The sequence below is a fragment of the Capra hircus genome, chromosome 27, assembly GCF_001704415.2.
Source record: "Capra hircus breed San Clemente chromosome 27, ASM170441v1, whole genome shotgun sequence".
Taxonomy (NCBI): domain Eukaryota; kingdom Metazoa; phylum Chordata; class Mammalia; order Artiodactyla; family Bovidae; genus Capra; species Capra hircus.
In genome coordinates this window covers 17,435,728-17,449,952 of record NC_030834.1, presented here as the reverse complement: position 1 = coordinate 17,449,952, position 14,225 = coordinate 17,435,728, and positions in this window count along the sequence as shown.

Here is a 14,225-nt window from a genome sequence, read left to right as displayed (position 1 = left end):
TGCTGTATGGTAAATCTCCTTGATATTCATCCATATTTATGTATGGTAGTCTGTATCTGTTAATCCTATACTTCTAGTTTATTCTTTCTCTCCCTTTCCCCTTTGGAAAACCAAAAGTTTATTTTCTATGTCTGTGAGTCTGTTTTGTAAATAATTTCATTTGTACTGATGTTTTAGATTCCGTGTATAAGTGATATCAATATAATACTTGTTTTTTCCTGTCTGACTTAATTCATTTAGTATAATAGTCTCTAGGTCCATCCATGTGGCTATAAATAGCAATATTTTATTCTTTTTCATAGTCTGTATTTCAGTGTATGTGTGTACCTCATCTTCTTTATCCATTCATCTATCAGTGAGCATTTATGTTGCTTCTGTGGCTGGGCAATTTATTACAAAGCATATTGAATTTCTTTTTCACTGATGTCTGATGACTTGAGTTTTGTAGAATCCACTCAGAGAGAGTCTTCCCTAACCCAAGAATAAGAAGCAACAGGTCAAGAAAAGAAGCACTGGGATAAAAGTAAATGACAACAATAATAAGAATGTTTACTTCCGATTTCAGGCACTGGCTATCTTTGGCCCCTGGCCTTCATTTAACCTTGATAGTGGGTCTAGGCTTCTGAGACTGATGCACTCCCTGGCGTGCACCCTCTTGACCTCTTGACTTCCTGCCCTTCCCAACCTTGTCCTTCTCCTCTTGTCCTTGCAGTTTTGTGCTTCCATTCTTAGCTCATGCTGGTCCTTCTACCTGGAACTTCCCAGTTCCCATCACTGAATCTAGGCAGCAAGGTTTATCCCAGGCATTCTCTTTCCTGCGTGGTCTTTCCACAGCCTTTTCTGGATTAAGCATCCTCTCTCTGTGTCCCCAGATCCCTGGATGTAACTGTGTGTCGGCATCTTCCTCACTTCCATTGACCCAATCCTGAGGTCCTCAAGGGGAAAAGACAGTGCCGTTTGTCCAACCACTCATTCATTCATTCAGCAAAGATTTATTAGATTCCTATTATATGCCAGACTCTGCCTTAGAGACCAGAGAGAAAGCAGTGAACAAAACGTAAGATTCTTGTTCCCCAGATGTGTGTACACGCTAGCAGAGGAGACAGAAAAAGGGGAAACAAGCAAGCCAATACGTCCAGAACTCCAGAGACACATGTTGATGTGTGCGAGAGTGCCTGCTGTTTTCGGCAGGCAAGTCTTCACTAAAGAGAGAGCTCTCAGCTGAGACTTCCAAGGCAAGAAAGAGCCAACCAACTATGTGAGGATCTGAGTCAGGGGACCCAAGTATAAGACTCCAGAGGAGGAATGAGCAAGCGTAGTAAGCAAAAAAACCTAGAGAGGGCCTTGTGGCTGATGGACTAGCAAATCCCAGCAGAAGTCAGGGTCAGCTACCTCGGAGCCTGAGAGTCGCAGTGAAAGCGGTGATCTCATATCTGTGTGGCGGGAAACGCTGCGACAGCTCTAAGCACGGAGTTGTCGGATGAGCTTTTCATTTCGCAGAAACCACCTTGGCTATGTGTGATGTGAATGGATTTTGCTTTGCATCCCCAGAGCCTAGCTTAATGCCTGCTTCTGTTTCACACCCTGACACCCAAGGCCATGCTGCTTTTCTGCACATGAAAGTTGCCTTTTCCAAGGCATGTGCTGTCCAGCGAAAAGGCAAGTTGAGCATCGTTTCAATTCAACACACGGTGCAGAGCTGACTTCCTGCTCTGGCCTCGGCTATCTGCTGGCCTCCACCCAGCTTTTAAAAACTTCCTGAAGTTGACATTGCAGCAGAGATTTGTTTCTCAGTTTCAAAGATAATCCCTTCAGTGTTTGTTCATCCCATTTAGACCTAGCTAGACCACCTCGGATGTTCAAGGAATTGCCTCCAGGCAAGACCACAAGGTGGGGCCATAATGAGGAACCCGGGGTACCTTCTCAAGTTGAAGCATTACTTTCTAGAAGATGCTGAAGGCAGGAATCAAGGCTTCTGTTCACTCTGTGACTTTCTTCTAAGACTTCTAATCAGTGGGTCAACCTCAGTATACCTGCAATGAACTGTATTATTAAAAATGAAATTCAGGAAGCAGTGCACAGGGAATTCTCTGGTGGTCCCTTGGCTAAGACTCCATACTGCCAGTGCAGGGGGCCTGGGTTCAATCCCTGGTCAGGGAACTAGATCCCACATGCTGAAACTAAGAGTTCACATGCCATGACTAAAGAGCCTGTGTGCTTCTGAGGATCTTTAGAACTAAGACCTGGAACAGCCAAATAAATAAAAATAAATATTTTTAAAAGTGAAGCAGTGCAGAGAGGCATACAGACTGCCACCTGGGAGTTGATGTTCCTGCAACCTGTTTCGCATCCTTGGGGGCGGTGGCCCTGAGCACCAGAGAACAGCCTGCGCTTTGAGGTCACTCTCAGATCTGCTTGCAGTGCCTTGAACCCACGATGGAGTGAGCATGGATGAATTTGTTTCAGAGACTTATCAACCCCCTGGGGATGCAATCTTTTTATTATTATTAGTTTTTGGATTATACTATCGTTTTTAAAATATAGTAACATAATTTAAGAGACTCTGTACTCCAGAATTACCCTTCCTGTTGAAATAGAATCCTAAGAGTAACCTTTTTAGGAAACAGCTGTAACCTGTTACCTGTAACCTGAGAGCCCCCTCCCCTAGCTCACTATCAGCAAGCCCTCAATCTGATCTGGGCAGTTTTGGACTAGCTTGAATCCACCCACCTTCCCATTTCCAAGTAGAAATTCGGGACTTTGTGAATAACCTAGTCCTCTGAAAAATGCTAAACTGTGTTAATCTTTTGAAGAGATTGTTTCAAGTCTGCACTCACAAGGAAACAGACCTTTTGCCACAGACTGAAACCCACTGACAGTAGTGGCCAGGCTGTGTGCACGTGGCTTGTGTGACGATAAACAGTGAAACGCTAGGTCCAGGGCCCCCTTCCAGATGCACTCCTGGGACATCCCTGGGGTCCAGTGGTTAAAACTTCACACTCCACTGTAGAGGGCTTGGGTTCGAGCCCTGATTGGGGGACTAAGATCCCATATGCTGCGAGGTATGGCCAAAAAGAAAAAAAAAAAATCTAGAAAGGAGGATATTTTTGCCCACATGCCATGGAAGAAAGGGCCTATTTCTTTGTCAGCACAGAGAGGCGGTTCCTGAATGGGTCTGGCGCTTGCAGCCTTGGTCCCACATGCCTTTCCACCTCTGCTCCTCCATAACTGCCCTCCTCCTTCAGTGGCCCAAATGATGCACCCTCTCCTTCCTGAGCCTCTGCAGGGATTCCATCCCCACCACCACCCGGCTAATTCTGACTCTTTGTCTTGGTCTGTCTTTATGAACCACTACCCGGCTAATTCTGACTGTTTGTCCTGGTCTCTCTTTATGCGTCATCTCCCCCAAGGCGCTCTTGACCTTTCTCCTCCAGATGAGGTTCAGTGACCCTCTTTTGAGCTGTCACAACACTTGGGTTTACCCACATTCTGTTGTATATCCACTGAAAATGCCTATCTTCCGGTCAGATCCCATTCCTAGAATATAAATACCTTGAAAATACTCACTTACCTCGTTTACCACTGAATCCCTGCCACCTAGCATGGTCCTTGGCACCTGACAGCCCCCAACCGATATTTGTTAAATAGTGTGACTCTGCATACTGTCTGTCTCCTCATCTCTGCAGAGTGAATGACAGTAGGCGTTATTTCATGTGTGTATTTGCTAAGTATCATGCATGTACCCTGCATTTTGCTAGACATTGTGGTTCAGATGGTAAAGAATCTGCCTGCAATGCGGGAGACATGAGAGACCCAGGTTTGATCCCTGGGTTGAGATGATTCCCTGGAGGAGGGCACGGCAACCCACTCCAGTATTCTTGCCTGGAGAATCCCCATGGACGGAGGACCCTGGGGGTCTGTAGTCCATGGGGTTGCAAAGAGTCGGACACGACTGAGCAACTAGGCATAAGCATGTAGAATATAGAAAATATGGGCATCTTGTCTTGAGGACAGTTAAAGGGAGCCATTTAACCCAATGGAATGGTTAGAATACACGTACATGATAAGATGTGTTTGGTTAACCATGAAGACTATGAAAGTTCTGGAAAGTTCAATGCATTCTGGAAGTTCCATGAAGGATGCTAGTCCTGGAGCTTGAAGGACCCTGAAGATTCCCGAATGTTAACAGATGCCCATTCCTTGAAAGATGGTGGTGGAAGGGAGGCACATCTCCGTTCTCTGTTTTGGACTTGGAGGGGGCTGCAGGTTCCTTTCCCCTCTTCCTATAGATAGGAACATGACTGAAGGTCGTGTTCTGACATTATCCTTTCTTAACCTACCTTTATTCCTCAGTTGGAAACTTACCTCACCACCAATTCATCTGAATTATCAGGTCTTTTCTTGTAAAACACATTAGGAACTCAAAGAGCATTCGTGGAATGAGCTGAGAGAGCTAGCACTAAACAGGTCTATGGAGGCTTGTGGTAGACTAGGTGCCCTGGGAATCAGACTTCTAGAAGGTGGAAAATGGCTCAAAGAGAGAAGTCCTAAGACACCAAAGATGGGCTTTGCCAGGGGCAGGTTCTGAGGGAGTGTTTTCTCCTTTCCTGGAATGAATGGATTGGTGAGATGTGTACTTAGCAAACTTCTGGGTTAGGGAAATCATGTAGTGTTCATCCAAAGTCATAAACTCTGTCTGAAGGAAAACTCCAGACTAGAAATTATTTTATAATATTATCCATAGATTTTTCTGTCTGCTACTTAGCAGACTTTCCTGGGACTGATTAGAACGCTTCTCTGCACAGAACACTATAAATGTATTTTCTCAGTGGAGGAATTCAGAGGTCCAGAGTGGTGGAGGGAATATCTTGCTTTGAAGCATCTCTGCTTAAGAGTCCACAGGAAATAAATTACCTTTCCCAGGGTTCTGATTTGATTTTTAATGACTTAGTGACTGTACAAAACAAGACACTCAGGAGAAAGTACATGCAAATAGACGGAGACTTACATTTTTAAAAAAAATCTGTTTCTTTCTTTTGGGATCACAATCCAAACATAAGTATAATTTAAATAAAGCCAAGGAAAAAGTACCTTTTTGTGGTCTGCAGACGTTTTCTGTTAAATGTATCAGAAGCTTTATACACTGAGAGCTCTAACATTCCCTCTTAGAGTCTTTCATTGAGACTTCATTGTTGTTGTTTAGTTGTTGTTGTAAAGTCGTGTGTGACATTTTGTGACCCCATGGACTGTAGCCCACCAGGCTCCTTTGTCCTTGGGATTTCCCAGGTACAAATACTGGAGTGGGTTGTCATTTTCTTCTCCAGGGGATCTTCCCCAACCAGGAATCGAACCTGGGTCTCCCACATTGCAGGCAGACTCTTTTACCAGTTGAGCCACCAGGGAAGCTTTGGGCCATTGCAGTGATAGAGGCAAGTCCTAATCACTAGACCACTAGGAAGCTCCCATTGAGACTTACTGCAGACATATTTATTCACACTATCCATTTACTCCCTAGATGGCCTGTAACTGTTTTGGCTTGAAATGGAAAATCATGAGATCTCTTATCTTGACATCACAAAACTTATTGGGTTGGCCCAAAAGTTGGTTCGAGTTTTTCTCTAAGATGGTATGGAAATATCCAAATGAACTTTTGGGCCAATCCAATAGAACAAAGAAAACAAGCCAAATGCAAAGATCAAAAAGATAACGTTTTCCTCTACCATAACTATGTACCTTTGGAAGGAATGTTAATCAGGTGACAAATGAGGGAAATTATTACCCATCATTGTGTAGCTGGGCAGAATGACATGTCTCAGTTATGTTCTGGTGTTTTAAGTTGCAAACATTTCTTTCCCCCTGAAGCAGTAGAGGGTGCTGTGCTGACATGATTCAAGAGGTGCTGAGTTTTCTATACAAGGCTGGGACTTTGGGCTGCCCTCTCTTTTCAAGTCAATTTTTCTTCCCAAAAGAACTAAGAAGAGCAAAAATAAAATGGGTACAAAAGCCGTGCTACAGAGGATAGGCAACAAATTTAAAGGGAACGTGGCAAATGATCCAATCCCTCTAAAACGCTTCTAAAAGTAAACTGTTTTGAAGTCTTTGGAAGAGCCCAAAGTATGGCAAGTTTAAGAAATTATAAGGTGGCACTTGCCTGGTAGTCTGGTGGCTAAGATCCCAAGCTATCAATGCAGGGGGCCCAGTTCAATTCCTGGTCAAGGAACTAGATCTCACATGCTGTGACTAAGATGCAGCACTGCCAAATACAGAAATAAAAAGAAATTATAAGGTGGCTGAGACTTTATCTGGAAATAGAAGGCAATATTTTGGAGCAGGGTTTCTACAATTAGAGGAGACTTTTGACAAATGGTGAAGTAATTCCTAAAATCTCATTACTGTTTGTTCTTGCTCTTTGTATATTGATGATGGTCAAAATGTGACCAACAGAGATTTGGAGTATATTGTAAGAGTACCCATGCTTCTTTCGAAATCACACATGTTAGAGCTGGTCAGCTCCATTAAGTATAATACTGTTAATGTTTCAACGTACAGAGACATGGCACCAAGTAGTTGAGTGACTTGTCCAAATCTAGGAGCGTGTTGGGGCTTCCCAGGTGGCGCAGTGGTAAAGAATCCACCTGCCAATGCTGAAGATGCCAGAGACAAGGGTTCGATCCCTGGGTTGGGAAGATCCCCTGGAGGAGGAATGACAACCCACTCCAGTATTCTCGCCTGGGAAATCCCATGGACAGAGGAGCCTGAGAGGCTACGTCCATGGGGTGGTAGAGTCCAACACCACTGAACACCAGCAAGTTAGCTGTATGTCAGTGGCAAGACCAGGACTGGAACCTAGAGCTCTTAGCCCTCGTTCAAAGCTCTGTTTTGCTGCCTGCTTCACGTGTCAGCATTTTCTATGCTGATGGTACATAGTCATAATATCCTACTATCTATAATCAGAGATGACTTTATTTTAAAAGCAGTTTACATGCTTTTACCTCACACTTGGGTGCCAAAATATCTTTTGCAAATGTATTCTTCAATGATTTGCTCAAAGCAAGACCTGCCCAGTTTTATGATGGGCTAATGGAGAAGCTCTATGAACCACATTTACACCTACTCAGTCAAGTGTCCTTTTTTCCAGCCCACTTCTTCCTACCTGTGAACTCCCTTCTTAGTGTGTGATTTTGCTATTTTGTGTGAATAGTGGGGTAAAGTTCAACTGACTCAGAGTAGGGAGCCTTGGCCAGATAAACAGGGCTGTGTAATCCCTTCCTCACTTGAGGCCCAGCTAAGTGTGATGCAAGATGATCAAAAGGGTTGCCGGTACCACTGAAGGTGGAAAGTTCAGCGGCCCAGAGAAGTCTGTTAAGTATTCTTCTTAAGCCTGTGCCCTGAGGAAAACATGCAGGTTATCTGACAATTGGAATCATTCCTATAAGGGTGTCTATAGAGCATCTTTGCAGCTTTCTTAACATACATTCCCTGATGCAGTAGAATGGGAAGACAGAGGCAGGACCATCCCTTAATAAAGTCTGGGCATTCGTTTGCGGGGATGTTGATGAAAACAGAACCAGCCATACCGAGGGTCATGCCTGGAAGGTGTAGGCTTTGAATTTCTGCCCTGCCTTTTCTAGATGACTTGAGGTAGGAGAATGGTCACCTGGAACTTCCCTGGTCCCAGGGAATTTAAGACTCCATGCTTCTACTGCAGGAGGCATGGGTTTGATCTCTGGTCGGGAAACTAAGATCCTGCATGCTTGTAGCACCACCCAACAATACAAATAAAATATTCTGTTTATCAGGGTTTGCCCGCACTGTACTATGTATCCGTCGAAAATGCCTGTCACCTGAAGTTTGCACAATGGGGCTGAATTTGGAAACCATTCTTGAGATGCAGGAGGGAGTCGGGGCAGAAGCTTCAGAGGGAACTAGAGAGCTGCCTAAGAAGAGGAGAAAGATGAGAGAAGAAAGCATGCAGGGATCAGCAGGAAAGGCGTCTCCTATGCACAGGAAATGCTCCAAGTGTACACTCCCCCAGAATCCAGGAACTAAACAAGATCATCAGTGCTTATTAAATGTTGAGAAAATTCATGGGGGATATGCTCTTGTCCCCTATTTTATCATTGCAGGAGACGCTCATGATATCAAAGTCTTTTTTGGTTTGTTTGTTTTTTTAATTAAAAGAAGTACCACTTTACTTAATAGGTTGCAAGCATAAGGAATTTTTATTATGTAACAAACTATATATATTATACTAAGAAAGAACGTACGGGAATAAGCATCAGGACATAAATAAGCTCAAGAAGGAGTTTATTTCTGGTAAGCAAAATTAAGATAAAATCACCTACCACTAAAGCCACCCAAATGGATGTTACTATATCATTTGAATACTATGTAAAATTATTTTTTACATGCTTTAAGTACTGTTTTTGAAAAATGAATGAACACTATGTATTTATTTTTTATTCAATGATTATAAAGTACATTTTACTAAAATTGTTCTTTAATTCTTTATCAGCCTTCAGGAACCTTAATTTTAATATGATAGATACTTTTAAATAAGGTTTTTAAACACCATAAATACTAGTGTTCATAAGTTATTTGCTAATAAATAAATTATACTGTACTATCAAATATGAGATTTTTCCATCTCCTAATATTTCATGCATTTATTTAATAAAACAAATTATTTAGGATTTTGTGGAAAAAGGAGTTTGTATCTCTTCACAGAGAAGGCAATGGCATCCCACTCTAGTACTCTTGCCTGGAAAATCCCATGGACAGAGGAGCCTGGTAGGCTGCAGTCCATGAGGCCGCTAAGAGTCGGACACGACTGAGCGACTTCACTTTCACTTTTCACTTTCATGCATTGGAGAAGGAAATGGCAACCCACTCCAGTATTCTTGCCTGGAGAAACCCAGGGACGGGGGAGACTGGTTGGCTGCCGTCCATGGGGTCACAGAGTCGGACACAACTGAAGCGACTTAGCAGCAGCAGCAGCAGCAGAGATCTCCTCAAGAAAATTAGAGATACCAAGGGAACATTTCATGCACAAATGGGCTCAATAAAGGACAGAAATGGTATGGACCTAACAGAAGCAGAAGATATTAAGATGAGTTGGCAAGAATACACAGAAGAACTATACAAAAAAGATCTTCACGACCCAGATAATCACGATCACTCACCTAGAGCCAGGCATCCTGGAATGTGAAGTCAAGTGGGCCTTGGAAAGCATCACTATGAACAAAGCTAGTGGAGGGGATGGAATTCCAGTTGAGCTATTTCAAATCCTGAAATATGATGCTGTGAAAGTGCTACACTCAATACGCCAGCAAATTTGAAAAACTCAGCAGTGGCCACAGGACTGGAAAAGGTCAGTTTTCATTCCAATCCCAAAGAAAGGCAATGCCAAAGAATGCTCAAACTACCACACAATTGCACTCATCTCACACGCTAGTAAAGTAATGCTCAAAATTCTCCAAGCCAGGCTTCAGCAATACGTGGACCGTGAACTTCCAGATGTTCAAGCTGGTTTTAGAAAAGGCAGAGGAACCAGAGATCAAATTGCCAACATCCGCTGGATCATGGAAAAAGCAAGAGAGCTCCAGAAACACATCTATTTCTCCTTTATTGACTATGCCAAAGCCTTTGACTGTGTGGATCACAATAAATTGTGGAAAATTCTGAAAGAGATGGGAATACCAGACCACCTGACCTGCCTCTTGAGAAACCTATATGCAGGTCAGGAAGCAACAGTTAGAACTGGACATGGAACAACAGACTGGTTCCAAATAGGAAAAGGAGTGCGTCAAGGCTGTATATTGTCACCCTGCTTATTTAACTTCTATGCAGAGTACATCATGAGAAACGCTGCACTGGAAGAAGCACAAGCTGGAATCAAGATTGCCGGGAGAAATCTCAATCACCTCAGATATGCAGATGACACCACCCTTATGGAAGAAAGTGAAGAGGAACTAAAGAGCCTCTTGATGAAAGTGAAAGAGGAGAGTAAAAGAGTTGGCTTAAAGCTCAACATTCAGAAAACGAAGATCATGGCATCTGGTCCCATCCCTTCATGGGAAATAGATGGGGAATCAGTGGAAACAGTGTCAGACTTTATTTTTTTAGGCTCCAAAATCATTGCAGATGGAGATTGCAGCCATGAAATTAAAAGACACTTACTCCTTTGAAGGAAAGTTATGACCAACCTAGATAGCATATTGAAAAGCAGAGACATTACTTTGCCAACAAATGTCCGTCTAGTCACGGCTATGGTTATTCCAGTGGTCATATATGGATGTGAAAGTTGGACTGTGAAGAAAGCTGAGTGCCAAAGGATTGATGCTTTTGAACTGTGGTGTTGGAGAAGACTCTTGAGAGTCCCTTGGACTGCAAGGAGAGCCAACCAGTCCATTCTGAAGGAGATCAGCCCTGGGTTTGCTTTGGAAGGAATGATGCTAAAGCTGAAACTCCAATACTTTGACCACCTCATGCAAAGAGTTGACTCACTGGAAAAGACTTTGATGCTGGGAGGGATTAGGGGCAGGAGGAGAAGGGGACGACCAAGGATGAGATGGCTGGATGGCATCACTGACTCGATGGATGTGAGTCTGGGTGAACTCTGGGAGTTGGTGATGGACAGGGAGGCCCAGCATGCTGCACTTCATGGGGTCGCAAAGAGTTGGACATGACTGAGCGACTGAACTGAACTGAACTGAATAGATTAATGAAGAAAATTGAATTAATTTTGATATTATTTCTGTATTCTTTTCCCTTGGACTTGTAGTGTGTGAAAGTCACTCAGTCATGTCTGACTCTTTGGGACCCCATGGACTACATAGTCCATGGAATTCTCCAGGCCAGAATACTGGAGTGGGTGGCCTTTCCCTTCTCCAGGGGATCTTCCCAACCCAGGGACTGAACCCAGGTCTCTCACATTACAGGCAGATTGTTTACCAGCTGAGCCACAAGGGAAGCCCAAGAATATTGGAGTGGGTAGCCTATCCTCTCTCTAGCATATCTTCCCAACCCAGGAAGCAAAGTGGAATCTCCTGCATTGCAGATGGATTCTTTACCAACTGAGCTATCAGGCTTTCTATATAATATGCACATTGTTTGTGTAAATATGAATGTAATATTAATATAAAATGATGAATGTGAAACTGTTAGTCCTTCAGTCGTGTCCAGCTCTTTGTGACCCTATTATAGCCCACCATGCTCTTCTCTCCACAGGATTCTCCAGGCAAGAATTCTTGGGTGGGTTTCCATTCCCTTCTCCAGTGGGTGTTCTCAACCCAGGGATCAAACCCAAGTCTCCTGCACTGCAGGCAGATTCTTTACCATCTGAGCTACCAGGGAAGTCCGTATAAAGTAATATATTCTCACAAATCACTCATAAATGTACATGTTGGTTCCAGAATATAGTACCTTCCACTGCTTCAGGATGGAGAAGGTAAGTGTGTAAAGAATCTAATAGTAAATAGAGCCAGACAGATCTGACCTAATTCCAGCTCTGCTAATTAAGAGCTATATGACTTTGAACAAGATTTTAAAACTTCTAGATCTTGTTTTCCTCATTTATAAAATAAAAATGCTAATACCCACCTCATATGTTATTGTTTAGTTTTCAATTAAAAATATGTATGAATGAAACTAGTCAATGATTGTCACTTTGTAGACACTCCACTGGTCTTTGCCTTTTCCATCCTCATGCAAAAAGAATTCTAGCATCATATTATTATTATTGTGTATTTTTCCCTATCTGCAGAAAAATAGTTTTAAGACTCATCCTCTCAATTTCTTGTGTGGAGGTCAGTTATGCCCTGAATATGTTGGTGCAGAAATAGCCTGCTCACCTAAACTTCAGAAAACACGTCATCATTACACATCTGTGGCATACGTGTATAGCCTTGTTTTTAAATGTCTTGGGTAATCTGGTTGGTTGATTCAGATAGTGGCTATCAGGACATCAACTTTAAGGCAGGCTGGATAAGTGATATTTTGCTACAGTGTTTAAAAAAAGCAATTTCCTTTCTAAAAGTTTTTTAGGAAACAAGCCTAATTTTTTTTTTCTTTTTTGTGGGGGTAGGTAGAGGTTGTAGTGGAAGAATCATTAATGTAATATTGCATCTTGGGCAGATGATTCTTCTCAAGAATGTGCCATGTAACCATATGAGCTAAGCACTTTGGCACTCCATGATTCCCACGGAAAATACAACTCCCACATCTATTGTCAATGAAATGATGCCTTCACTGGTTGAGATCAAACCACTAGTCAGTTTCAAAATTACCTCATAAACCACCAAGACAATAGGAAGAGAAGGCTCACTGTGGCTTACCTTTTCCCCATATTTGGCAATATGATTTTGTAGCTCATTGGTAATGCTATTTCGAAGAAATCAAAAGTAGTTCCATACGATGAAATGCGTGATGTGGCAACTCTTCTTTTTTTTTTAATTGAAGTATACTTGCTGTACAATTTTATATGTTAACAGGTGTACAGTATAGTTATTCACAGTTTTTAAGTTTTACCCCCCTTACAGTTGTTACAAAATATTGGCTCTGTTCCCCATGTTGTACAATCTATCCCTGTAGCTTATTTTACACCTTACAGTATGTTACAGTATGATGTGCCTTAATCCCCTACTTCTGTATTCCCTTCTCCTTGCCCTCTTCCACTGGTAGCCACTAGCTTGTTTATATCTGTGAGTTATTTTGTTATATTCACTAGTTAGTTGTATTTGTTTGATTCCACATATAAGAAATATTATATAGTATTTGTCTGTCTTATTTCACTTAGCATAATACCATCCATGTTTCTGTCAATGGCAAAATGGAACTGTCAAGTCTGTATGTGTACCTCTAGAAAATGAGCTGATTCTCCTAGTTCTTACCACCATCTTTCTAACCTTGTAAGGTTACAAACATTAGAATCATGTTTACCACCTGTGAAAAAAATCTGACGGCAGTGGTATTTTGTTATTTGGGTTTTTCCCCCCCTTTCTGCCACATCCTTTGATAATGATTTTCATGGGCTGGAAGCACTGTAAAGAAAGGCATATTTAATTGAATTTATTTTAAATGAAACTGATAGCTTCACTAGTGATCTCATAACCTCAAAGCACTTTACAAACTGTGTAATCATTGAGGATGCTAAAGATAGTAAATGCAGTGTTTAAAACCTTCACAAATAAATCCATATTTAAATCTTATTCTACCACTAAGTAGCTTTACTTTTGATGTGCCTTTTAAAATCATGGATTTCTTGATGGAGGTATTGAGTTTGGTTCTGTCTTTGTTTTGTATGTTTGATTTTTTTTTTCCAATGTTGTAACTTAGGCCTCACTTTCTAAGATGTTTTATTATATGTAGAAGTAAGATGCTGCCATGACTGTAGCTGTGGTATAAGTAACCAAAGATTTTACTTTAATTAAATTACTGAGTGAATATCTCTTTTTTATTTCTAAAATAAGGATTAACATATTTCCTTTTTTGTAGAGGTTTTCTGAATATGACATGTACATTATTACTATATAATAGAATTTTAAAAATAGAACATGGTTAGTTTTATTGGTACTAAACAAGCATAATCCTCATTTAAGTATATGTTTTCTTAAAGACTTTTTTCATATGAACCATTTTTAAAGGCTTTATTGAATTTGTTACAATATTGTTTTTGTTTTTTGGCCCTGAGGGCATGTCAAACCCACACCCCCTACATTGGAAGGTGAAGTCTTAACCGCTAGACCCTCAAGGAAGTCCTCACTTTGATTTTTTAAGTGCAGCCATTGACATGAGTAGTTCATAAATTATAATCTGTGAATGTATTAAATAGAACAATTTTATTAATAGGGAAAAAATGTTTTTAAGTATTCTCCATTTCTTTCATCCATTCATTCCATATATTGGTCTTAGGGTCTACTTCTAAAGTTACTTTCTGCAAACAGCTGGCTTCAGGTATGAGAGATGTGGTCCCTGCTCCTCTCCAGTGGAGTCCTGGGCATCACCTTTGCTTCGGGTCCTTGTTTTCCTTAAGTTCTTGTTACTGAACGTTACCCTGGGGCAGCTTATGAAAGGAAGAATATCCTGAATGCTCTCTTTCCTTTAGTAGACCCTTCTGGTTCTGGTTGTAGAAGACTCTGCAAATAGTCAATAAGAGCCCCATTTGATGTTTTCAAAGAGTGACTTTCTCTGACACAACTGAGACTTTGGCTCTATAATAGCAGTAC